Genomic DNA, 13,086 nt, shown 5'->3' on the forward strand with positions numbered 1-13,086 from the left:
GGCAAATTAATGAGCACCCACAGCATTTTTTTTTTTTTCAGTGCAGCACATGAAAACGTTCAGAGATGGTGTACATTGTGAGGCTGGCCAGGTATATTAGAGGGCATTCCAAATTAATGGCACTGCACTAAAAAAAAGCCTTTCAAGTATAACTTTATGATGGACGTAGACAGTCATTTAGTTAATTTCATTTGGCTGGGGGCAGATGGCTGGCGATTGGTGTCTGAGAGTACACTGTGCTTCTGATCAGTTGCAACAAACTGCAGCCTGTGTTTACATTCTGTGATTCTCAGATTGGTCCCAGCAAGCATCTGGTACAGAACCATACTTATTGTACATTTTTCTATGATTCATTGTGTACAATCATGCACACAGAAGCACAGTTCCTGGAGGACATGCCTAAATATCCTTAGAACATAAGGAGAAAAGCGAGTGGTCATATACAGTAGCCAGTCTGTAAGTTTAATTAGAACTATGTCATCCCATTAAAAGAAATAACAATTCTTTGCAGCAGCACATAATTATAAGAGTGCCTGCACTCACAGTTGTTTTCTTAGTTCCCCTACAAAGTCTCACAAATACCTGTGGATCTTGCCATTGAAGTCCAACTCATGCAGCTTCCTGAGATGTTGTGGCAATGGTGCTGCACTTCTGAATTCAGAGCAGCATTGCCGCTCTTGTAGGCTGTGCTTGCCCTAAAGTGAGGTGTTGCAGGGGACACGGCTATTAGTATTGTCACTGCTGATTCACAAACCTACGAGGTGTGTCTAAAAAGTTTGGTGAATGATAACAGAAAACAAACAAATTAGCTTTATTCTCAAAGGTCTCATCCCCAGTGATGATGGTTTACAATAAGGATGGATACCTACTGGTCACACATGGTATTGAAATCTCCAGAGGTTTCCATTTGTTTTGCTTTCTGTTCGTCTGTCAGCTTGTGCAGCACAAACCAGGAACAGATCTTCCACTTACCCAAAGCTTTGTAGATGTATTGCGCACCGTGTCCTTGGACGCACCTCGTATATCAGGTCAATCAGCTCCTGAGCACACCTAGTCCTGCCCACTGCTTCCTGGATTGACAGCACTGCCTCTCACTGAAATCCTTCCGTTGTGAGCTGCAGTGTCTGGAAGGGGGAACATGTGAGACACAAATGAAGCAGGATTTGGCCTGAGGATCACATAGTAAATGGATTTAGGACTTTATTAGGCATATACAGAAGCCTTTAGTTGATCTTTAACCGGTTCCCGACTGGCTCACGAAGATTTACTGTGGCACAATGGCTCTCCTGGGCGAAATCCTGTACATATGGGGAGTTGTGTAAACACACAAATCCCTGTCCTGTCAGAGGAGAGGATACAGATTGTTTGTTCCTACTAAGTAGGAACAACGATCTGTCTCCTCTCCTAGTCAGTCCTATCCCCATACAGTTAGAACACACCCAGGGAACACACAGTTAACCTCTTGATCACCCCCTAGTGTTAACCCTGTCTCTGCCAGTGACATTTACACAGTAATCAGTGTATATTTATAGCATATAAATGTCACTGGTCCCAAAAATGTGTCAAAACTGTCCGATCGGCTTTCCTCTGTTTGTATCGCATACTAGCCCATTATGTGACACTTACCTGCAAACGAATCCATTGCTGTCCCCTGTACAGGCTGCGTCCATCTTCGCCCCTCTTCCTTCCGGGGGCCGCGGACTCTGGCTCTGTGACTGGCCAGAGCCGCGTAATGTCACTCCCGCACATGTGCGCAGGAGCCGTCAGTAACGGCACACGCTGGGAAGAAACAGCGCGGAGGTCTGTTTCTTTACAGCACATGCGCCGATTACATCATCGGCGCACTACAAGTGAAATATCTCTTAAACTGAGCACGTTTAGGAGATATTTCCACTACTTATAGGTAAGCCTTATTCTAGGATTACTTATAGTTAAAAGTCAGGAGGGAGGGTTTACAACCACTTTAACTGCATTCCGCCTGGCCTATAGCAGAATGACGGCCGAGCGGGGATCAGTTATCCTGACTGGGCATCATATGACGTCCAGCAGGATAAGCCGCTTGTGCGCACCCCCATGGGTGCTCAGAGTGGCGATGGGTGGTGTAGTGTGTCACTGTGACACACCTCATCTCTGGTCTCCGTAAAGAGCCTATGACATAGGCTCTTTACCACGTGATCAGCTGTGACCAATCAAAGGAGATGTCGGTAATCGGCTTTCCTCTGTTTGCGCTGACAAGACGTGAGCAGAGGAGAGCCGATCAGCGGCTCTCCTGATGAGGGGGGGGTCAGCACATTGATTATCAGTGCAGCCCCCATCAGAGGTGCCCACAACAAATGTCAATCAGTGCAAATAAAAAATGCCAATCAGTGCCCATCAGTAATGCTTGTCAGTGCCCATCGCAGATGCCAATCAGTGCCCATCAGTAATGCCTGTCAGTGCAGCCTATTAGTGCTACATTTTAGTGCCATCTCTTCAGTGCAGCCTCATCAGTGCCCGTCAGTGAAGGAGAAAAAATATTTTTTTACAATATTTTATAACAGAAACTAAGAAAAACGTTTTCTTGTTTTTAAAAAACTTCGTTCTTTTTTAATTTGTTTAGCAAAAAATAAAAAACCCAGAGGTGATCAAATACCACCAAAAGAAAGCTCTATTTGTGGGACATAAATGATAAAAATGTAATATGAATACAGTGTAGCATGACCACGCAATTGCCATTCAAAGTGTGATAGCGCTGAAAATTGGATTGGGCAGGAAGGGGGTAAAAGTGCCCTGTATTGACGTGGTTAAGAGGTTTTCATACTGTCCTGACATTTTTCATTTAACAAAAAGGGAGGAATATATATAATTAATATATATATATATATATATTTTTTTTATGTTTGGTCTTAGTTCTTTTTAGTAGTAAACAATCAAAACCCATTGGCTATTGAAGTGATTGTAAAGGAAAGATTTTTATTTAAAAAAAAAAATAACAAACGTCATACTTGCCTGCTCTGTGCAGTGGTTTTTCACAGAGCAACCCCATCCTCCTCTTCTTGGGTCCCCAAGCTGCTTGCTGTGGGAACACTGGTGCATGCTCGCTTCCGAGCTGGCTCTCTCTGTTCATAAGACACAGAGAGCGCGATTCAGCCCCGCCCCCTGCTCCGTCCTCACTGGCTGTGATTGACAGCAGCCAATGGCAGAATGCATGAAGGTAAAAAATCCTTCAGCCTATACAACCACTTGGATTACCACCAAAAGAAATCTTACTCTGTCTTTAAAAATTATATACAATTAATTTGGTACACAGTTGTATGTGCAAGTAATTATCATTCAAACTATCACAGCACTGAAAACTGAAAACTAGCCTGGTAATGAAGAAGTATTACAGGCTGGTTCTGAAGTAGTTAAAGAGGAACTGTGGTTCTGCGACTGTGCCATAATATGCAAGTATGCACAGCATATTTACATGTCAAGACAGACTCGCCTGACTGTTTGCTTTCATTCAGCACAGAGATCAGAGCTATCCCTCGCTGCCTCATCCGCTGCCATCTTCTTCTGGGTTTCCTGTCATTTCTTTACAACCATCGGGCAGCCACTGATGATGAAATGCATGTGTATGTGCACAAGAGTTGCTTCTTCCTGACATTCGGCTCCATTCTCGGCACCTTGGAGATGTCAGGAATAGGCCACAAGTGTACACTGCACTGTGCATCAACCGCAAAAGGCGTTCAATGGTAAAAATGTCTGCAAAAATGTCAACAATTCTGTGTTTTTCTGTCAATATGGGGTGCTGTGTGGACATTAAAAATAACAATATAACAAAAAGTGAAAAATTTAAGGGGGTCTGAATACTTTCCATCCCCACTGTATATTTACCAATGGATCAAAATTGACATAAGCGAATAACAAGACTAGGCTAACACCTATGTAGGTTGTGGTTGATGCGTTGTATGTATAGTTTGCATTTTTTTGGCACACATTTTTTACATGCTTTTAATGCGGCTTGTGTTTTTGGGAGGTGTCTGTTGGAGAAACGCATCAAAAATGCAAGCAACATTTTAATGCAGAGCGTCACCTCCCTGAAATGAGTTTTTGAAGGTCGGGATGTCTGCAATGCACAGATGTGAACATGACCCATAGGAAATGCATCGTAGTGTGTTTCTGCAAAACTGAAAACACACCGCTAGACGCATGTGTGAACCTGTCCTAAGGGAACTTTCACAATGGGGCGGGGGGGCGTTAGCTTTACTGCTGTAATGGCAGTGCTTTTCGGCTGCTAAAGGGGCGCTTTTAACCCCCCGCTAGTGGCATAGGAAAGGGTTAAAAGTGCCGCTGCCAAAGCTCTGCCCATTGATTTTAATGGGCAGGAGTGGTATATACACTGCTTCTCCACCGCCGAAAAAATGCTGTTTGCAGGACTTTTTCTAACATTCTGCAAGCGCACCGCCCCAGTGTGAACTTGAGTTTTCACACTGGGGATGCAGGGGAGGCGTTTTTCAGGCGCTTTACAGGTGTTTTTTTTAGCCCAAAAGCCCCTGAAAAACGCCTCAGTGTGAAAGGGGTCTTACAGTCCTATAGGAGACATTCATTGTTGGGGTTTACATATACTTTAAGCTGATATGTATCACTAAAAGAATATAAATAAAAGACAGTGACCTCTCTGTAACGTATAATCGAGAAAAAACATTTTCTTAGTTTATGATAGCAAGGAGAGACGTTAGAGTAGAACCTCTGTCTGGTTTATATTACTGGCTGAAGCCTCATACACACGATGAGAATATTGGACGAATGATCTTCCTTTTTTTTTTTTTTTTTTTTGTATGCTAGTCTCATATTGAAAATGAAGAGATTACATAAAGCCTTGTACACACAATGAGAATATCAGATCAATGATCGTCCGTTTTTTTAATTTTGCATGCTAGTCTAATGCCCCGTACACACGGTCGGATTTTTCGACGGAAAATGTGTGATAGGACCTTGTTGTCGGAAATTCTGACCATGTGTAAGCTCCATCACACATTTTCCATCGGATTTTCCGACACACAAAGTTTGAGAGCAGGATATAAAATTTTCCGACAACAAAATCCGTTGTTGGAAATTCCGATCGTGTGTACACAAATCCGATGGACAAAGTGCCACGCATGCTCAGAATAAATAAAGAGATGAAAGCTATTGGCCACTGCCCCGTTTATAGTCCCAACGTACATGTTTTACGTCACCACATTTAGAACGATCGCATTTTCTGACAACTTTGTGTGACCGTGTGTATGCAAGACAAGTTTGAGCTAACATCCGTTGGAAAAAATCCTAGGATTTTGTTGTCGGAATGTCCAAACAAAGTCCGACCGTGTGCACGGGGCATTATATCGAAAATGAAGAGGTTACTAAAGTTACGCAAATTCTTGTAAAACAGACTACAACTTCGGAAGTGATATAATGTATTGTATTGTATTCTTTCATTTCTGAGCATGCGTGGCTTGGTCTTCCGATTTTTTTTTTTTGGGACAAATACTGTACTGATTGAACAAATCTTTTGCTCTATCGTTCGAGAAAATTTTTCCCGTTTTGTCTCTTATATTGTCTCAAATATTGTTTCATGAACTGTCGTGATCGGCTCTCGAAAGCTGTGTACTACGATCAGCTTATTGTATGATCGATCCAAAAGTGGTTTTTGTCTTCTGATTTTCGGATCCTTTGTACTATGCATAAGATTTCCCCTCATTTCCTGCCTTGATGACCATGATGTGAGCCAAAATAAAGAGCAGTAAAATCTTACAGAGGTTCTACACCTTCTTTACTCTACCCAAGACAAGAAAAAGTTGGGGTTGGAGCTGTAATTCCTGTAATTGTGCATCAGACTAATGTTTTTGCAGTTTTGGCTGCAGTTACACTACTGCATATGTGGAGTCCTTGGTTATCGCAAAATGTTAAATCCAATAAAATGTTTAAAAATGATTTTTGCCTCTCAGTAAAGTATGTGAAGTGCTAATTACTCTGTCATCAATTTCCACAGAGACTTCCTAGAACTATAATTCAGATTGAATTGAATGTTGGAATCAATTTAGTTGATATTTTTGACAAGCCACACAAGCCATAAAGATGTACATTTAAATGACAGATATGGCACTGAGAATCAAGAACACTCTGGGATATATGGAACGTATAATGTAATTTTCATTGATGCCTCATGAAGGTCTAATTTTAATCAGGTAGTACACTGCAGTACACCTAGAAGAGAAGGACACATTCCTATATTTTGAAGGGTCAATCCGCTTTTGTGGAAAAAAATTGGCAAATAAAAAAAAAATTATATATAGTGTATGCATTATTACACAAGCCATATTGTAAATGAATGTTATTAGCCACTTGCCGACCGGCTCATGCCGATATACCTCGGCAAAGTGGTTCTAAGTACCTTCTAAGTAGGAACAACGATATGTCTCCTCCCCAGTCAGTCCTATCCCCATACAGTTAGAAACACTAACTAGGGAACACATTTAACCCCTTGATCGCCCCCTAGTATTAACCCCTTTCCTGCCAAGTTACATTTACACAGTAATCAGTGCATTTTTATAGCACTGATTGCTGTTTAAATGTCAGTGGTCCAAAAAATGTGTCTAAAGTGTCCGATCTGTCCACCGCAATGTCGCAGTACTGCTAAAAATCACAGATCACCACCATTAGAGTCGATATACGCTTATTGCAATATATTTTTTTTTTTTTTACCAAAAATATGCAGAAGAATATATATTGGCCTAAACTAAGGAAGAAATGTGTTTTTTAAAAACATTTTTGGGATATTTATTATAGCAAAAAGTAAAAAATATTGTTATATTATCGACAAAAGTGGAGTTACTCTTTAATGTTAAACTGAGTTCAAAAAGTGAAGATTTGTTACATTCCAGGAAAATTTTGAAATGCCAACTGTGTCTAAGGCCCCTTTCACACTTGTGTGACTTGTCTTGCGACTGTAACCTTGCAAGATGAGTCATACCCCATGATTTCCAGTGTGTACCATTCATATCTGTGTGACTTCAAAGTAGTCCCTGTACTACTTTGGTCCGGCTTTGATGCGAGTTGAGGTCTATAGACCTCAAGTTTACACAGGCATTCCCTGAAATCGTGGCAAAATTGCGCAACTTTCAAGTCGCGGCAATGTGAAAGGGACCTAAGCAGCATTCTGAAAAAGTTATCCTTTGTCTTGAATACCTCCTGAAAATACAGAACACTTCTGGTATGGAAGGATGCCTAGTTACTCTTGTGCCTACAGCATCAAACAGTAACTGTATTTATGCACTGAGAATAAGGCATGTGATGGTCCTGACTGCTAGTTTCATGGGATTTGGAGCAAGTTTGGGTAATGTCATTACTGTGCTGTTCACTGTTCTACTTGCTGGGGGCTTCAATAATGGGGAGAGATCTGCTGCAAGGAGTTCAGTTCCTCTTTTATAATTGTAGAATGTCTCTAACCTTTTCTATAGGCAAAAAAGTTGGTCTTAAAGAGTAAAGTGCTGCCTTTTTTTTTCCCTGACCTGCAAAGTAAAGGCATAATGTGCTAGCATACTAGCACATTATGTGAAACTTACCTGCAAATGAAGCCTTCGTCTTCCTTCTGGGTCCACAGGCTCTGGCTGTGTGACTCACCAGAGCCACGTGATGGCACTCCCGCGCTTGCACGCGGGGGGCCACTGTTCATGGCACAGGGCTCTGAAGAAACAGCACAGGTGGCCGTTCTTTGAGAGAATGCGCCGATGACTTCATTGGCTGCATATGCAGTAAATATCTCCTAAACGGTGCATGTTTAAGGAGATATTTACAGTACCTTAAGGTACAGACAATCGATGGAAGTTTACTTCCACTTTACTGCAAACTTTATTTGCCAAGATAGTACATTTTTTTCATGTAGCCTATTTATTTCCCCAAAGCCTATTTGTTTTTCCTATAGCCTGTGAGGTCTAAACTAAAAAAAAAAAAAAATCCTGACATGAAACAGTCTTTTTCTATTCCATACTTGAGCTGTGTTGTCAGTCAGCATGATATTTTAAAGGACGTGAGTAAATGGGAGGTGAGGGGGGGGGGGGGGATAGCTGGCTCAGGCTCTCAGTAGCTCATTGAGAGGCTAAGCCAGCTAGCAATGAGGCCTGGAGCGTCTGTGTGACGTCAGCTGAGGCTGGACTTTGGCCTACTCTCAGCTGATTCTAGGTCACAGAAGTAAAAATAAAACAAACAAAAAAAGAAACAATCATGATTTCTTACCATGGACAATAACTTCTCCAATTTTAGTGCATCATCCCCACAGTTACCAATTACAAATATGTTTTAAAAAGGTGCAAGTAGGCCAACTAATCACAAATGCAGGGAGAGCATGTAAATGCTACAAATAGTCTAACTTTGTACCTTGGTGCTGTTAGACCAGCCTTTCTCAACCGGGCTTCCTTCAGGAATTCCTTGAGAAGTGCTGGATTGATCTCCAGCCCACACTGACCATCAATGTAAAGGGACTTTTTTTACTGAGGGGTCACTACACTGACCCATAGTCTAAGGGGGGCACTTCTCTATCGACCAGTAGAGTAAGCGGACTTAAGGTGTTAATAAATGATCTTATTCAGTTCTTCATCAAAGCTTTTTCAGCCTATTACACAGCTGCTTATGTTTTAATATTTTAGAATTACAAAAAAATACCTTCAGAGTAACAGTTACTGTTAGCTGCATCCTTCGGATTCCAGCGGCAGATTCTTGCGGGTGGAATGACTGACGCATGCGAATAGCAGTGGCCGCCCAGCTTATATAAGCTAATGTCAGGCTAACAGAGGCCACCTCTGTTGGTATGTAGGTACACACAAAGCTTTTAGGCTTGGACATTCATCCCTAACCACAGGTGTGGCTGGCACTGTCAGCCTGTCATTAGTTTATATAGGCTGAGAGGATGCTGCTGTCTGCATGCCCCAGTCATTACAACCACAAGAATCCGCTGATTCCTGCAACTGGAATCTGGTGGATGCATCAAGTGGCTGTGTGAAAGGAGCCTTACAGCCAAGGAAGCTCCAATTCTAACCTACGTTTGATCTGTAGTTGTCATGGTGTTACACTTGTGATCAGTTATGACACCTCTCCCCTCTATGTTAACCAATGTGATAGGCGTTTCCGGGAGTTTAATGGCAGTGGAGTTTTGAGACAGAAAAAAAGACCCCTGTAAAGTCGGGTTCTAAAGAGTGGTTTCTGAGCTCAAAAATGCTTTAAAAATCGCCTAAGTGCTCATAAACGTCACTTTTACATTGTACATTGAAAATAGTGAAGAATTAGTAAAGGGAAACGTTTTGGGGAAAAAAAAACACTTTTAAAAGCAAATGCCCATAAACTCTCATGAATTCTTGTGCAATATGAGTCACTAAGATAATTTTTAATGCTGCATTTTCTGCCAGATGTTCTGCAATTTTTTCAGCCGCCTAGTGTGCATGGACCCTAACAAGTGTTAACTGAAATGTTTTACTTGTTAGTTGAGTACATCTAAATCTGTTAGTGCATCTAACACAGTACTGCTGTCCAGGGGTTTCTCAGTTGCTCCTCCAGTGGATTGAACACACCCTAAGACAGGAAGTGTGTTAATGGCCGTACCAGGTGAAAATAAAGGGGAAAAAAAAAAACATTTGTGGCTGCAATATATTAGATTTGTGTTGTTGGCACTATACAGTAAAACCTTGGTTTGAGAGCGTTTTGCAAGATGAGCAACATTTTTTAATACATTTTGACTTGATATACAAGCGATGTCTTGATATACAAGTAGCGTCATGTCACAACTGGGTATAAAAGAGAAGAGAGAAGGCTCTAAGTGGAGCAATATGGTTACATTTAATGAAGGTACAAGATTTGGCAACATATTGCTACATTTAGAGGCACCTCTCTTCTCTTTTATATTCTGTAGCACATGCTGGATTTTTCTTCTAATCCCCTTGTGGAGGCTGCCATTTGTGGATGGACATTTTATGGTTACACATCCTGGTCACATTGCTATAATCTTTTTATATGGACTATAAACAGAGGGGCCTATGAATAAATGGTTGTGGAACGAATCATTTGAGTTTCCATTATTTCTTATGGGGAAATTAGCTTTGATATACGGATGCTTTGGATTACAAGCATGTTTCTGGAACGAATTATGCTCACAATCCAAGGTCTTACTGTATAAGGAAATATATGTGGTGCTATATAGGGAGACAGTACAGTTACACTACTGTTCAAGAGAAGAGGGGTAGGAGGGCCTTGCTCATGAGAGCTTACAATCTAGAGGTAAAGGCAAGTGGTACAAATGGTGGTAACTGTGTGGGGATGAGCTGTTCGTGAAAGTCAAATTTTGTTGTTTGCTAGAGGTGGGATAGTGGGAATAGAAAAAGGGGAGTTTTCATGGATTGCCTAAAGATGGACAAAGTAAGAGAGAGCCAAACAGATTGGGATGGGAGAGGCTCTAAAACAGGGGTGCCCAACATTTTGAAGAGTGAGGGCCACTTAAGCTTCTTGGTAACCGGTCACAGGCCACAATGTGCAGAGCGGGTGGATGACAGGTCCGTGTCCACTCTGCATATGCAGAGCGGACTCAGACACAGCCCACTATACTCTATGGGCCCTCTGATCCAATCCACTCGGATGGAAGGGGACACATCCTCTTCTGTTTTTTAGCAGATCAGATTGAAGGTAGGCAGGGGTAAACTGACACAAATCCGGTTACTTCTGCCACTCCATAGAGGTGAATGGAGGGTCCGATTGAGTCGGATCAATCGTGTGAAAGGGGTCTAAGGCTGCTTTCACACTAATGCACTACAGTTTACCCACACCGCAGGTGCGGCGCAGTGCACCTGTGGCTTTTCTGCGGGTCAGCTGCACTTTGCCACAGACTTCTGTTATATCCTGCAGGTGTGGCACACTTTCTGAAAGCACACCAAACACACAAGTAATAACAGAAATCTAAAAACAAAGGGGCGCCTCCAAGTGCAGGGGTAAAAACGATTTATTCAATCATGCAATTGGAAACTCTCATGTTAGAAGAATTAGAAAGGCACATCTGTAAGTAAAGTCCCGAGAGGTAACATTGGTGGGAAGTCAAGTTCCTCGCTCCTGTCTCCGCAAGCGATCGGATCCCCGCTGGTCACCACTGTGATGGGACGCGGGCCATATGGTGGAGGAGTCCAGAGCGAGGCTTGGTGCGCAGGTGGCTGGGTGGTGTGGAAAGATGACGTCACCGGAGTGCGACGCGTTTTCGAGCATGCACGCTGCATGTGTTGCAGCAGCCGCGCTCCTTTCTCAAGCAATACAAGTGGAATACAGGACTGGCACAGTGCAGCTAACCCTGTGGATCAGTTTAAAAGCAGCCCAGTAACCACTGCAGAACAGATATGCCCATATATACACTGTGATTTTAGTAATAAACTTACCTTTAATAACATTCTTCCATTCAGGTATCGCCGACTGTAGCTGTCCCAGGCAGAGTGCATTTGGTATCACTCCGTCTATGACAGGAGCCGGTGCTATATAGGAAGCATCAGTTTATGAGGCTCTGCTCTGCAGCCGCTTGCTTCCTTTACTGCTGCCTCCATTCACAACACTGATGCTCTGGGATGGCGGGTCGGCAACCCACAATCTGGGCTTGCCAACCCAGAGCAGGAGCCCACATCACTGGTTGGGCACCCCTGGTCTAAAGGATGCATGTGATTCCAAATGCAGAACCTTAGCATTCACAAGAAATATATGTACTTCACAACACAAATTGGGTGTAAGTAATATAAATATAATGTTGTTGATTTGCCTAAAAATTTACATTTTAAAGTATACCTGTCATATCTTGGAGCGTGTAAAATACCTACAGAAATCAAATGCAGATACATACATACCACTTAAAGAGGAAGTAAACCCTGGCGGATTTACTTCCTCTTTATTTCCCTGCAAAGGTAAAGCATAATGGGCTACTATTGGGCTACTATCGCATAGTAGCCCATTATGTGTCACTTACCTGAGACTGAAGCCCGCAATGTCTCCATTGTCCCCATGAGCAGGGAGCATCCATCTTCGCCCCTCTTCCTTCCGGGACCGTGAACTCCGGCTCTGTGACTGGCCAGAGTCGCATGCGCGAGGGAGCCGCCAGTCACAGCATGACCCCTATTAGAAAGGGCACGATGTGCCCTTTCTAAAGAGCGCACGTGCCGTAGTCATTGGCGCTCATCTTTTTAGTAAATATCTCCTAAACCGTAGAGGTTTAGGAATTATTTCAAGCACCTAAAGGTAAGCCTTATTATAGGCTTACCTGTAGGTAAAAGTGGTTGTACAGAGTGTACAACCACTTTAAGTGGGTGCAGCAGTCTTCTTTCATACTAGTGGGTGCAGCAGTCTTCTTTCATACTATCCTATTGACCATTCAAATGCTCATCTTGGTGGTGTGCTAATAGGAAGGGGTGGGAGACTAGTGGAGTGGGGCCAGCTCTCAACATTACCAGGAAGTGATGACATTTGCATATAACAACACTGGAGATGGCTTTGAAGGTAGGTGAAGACACCGTTAGCCACCCTCGAGAGCTGGCCAGCCTTCTACATTTCTAGTGGCACACCACCAAGATGGGTCACTTTAATGGAACGTGGGAGAATATAGAAGGCATGCAAGCTCTAAACACTACCAAGAAGAGTGAAAATTTGCATATATGACTTTTACAGCAGTTTGGGTTAGAGTACCTTAAGGTGCCCTTCATTTGATTGCTGCACACCTCTTAAAAGCTTTCAGAAGTGGAAGTTGTACTCTTATATAGCAAGAGAACTGTGCAAAATGATTGACAAGAATAGCTTTATTCAGATGGGAATATTAATATGATTTAATAGTATAAAATCTGAAATAAATGATGAAAAAGGATTGAAGACAGACATAACTTTGTATTTCGATGAGTGTGAACTATGTAATGCACTAGAACTGTAGTTATGTTACTGCTGAAGGCACACTATGTAATCGATCTGAAGGTGATCTCAGTTCTCTGCTGGACATTCATCGTCTGGGTTGAGAGCTCATTTACAACTCTAGATAGAACAGATATGTAGCTTCAAATTCCATTTTCACAGAGTTGAGTGTGT

At 42.4% G+C, this 13,086-nt stretch overlaps 1 protein-coding gene across 3 annotated transcripts in view; it reads left to right on the top strand.

Moving 5' to 3' along the window:
* The window catches only part of TPK1 (thiamin pyrophosphokinase 1), an 881,459-nt gene that overhangs the window by 16,546 nt on the left and 851,827 nt on the right, over positions 1 to 13,086 (top strand). The window lies entirely within an intron of this gene.

This window comes from Aquarana catesbeiana, linkage group LG05, assembly GCF_042186555.1.
Source record: "Aquarana catesbeiana isolate 2022-GZ linkage group LG05, ASM4218655v1, whole genome shotgun sequence".
NCBI lineage: Eukaryota > Metazoa > Chordata > Amphibia > Anura > Ranidae > Aquarana > Aquarana catesbeiana.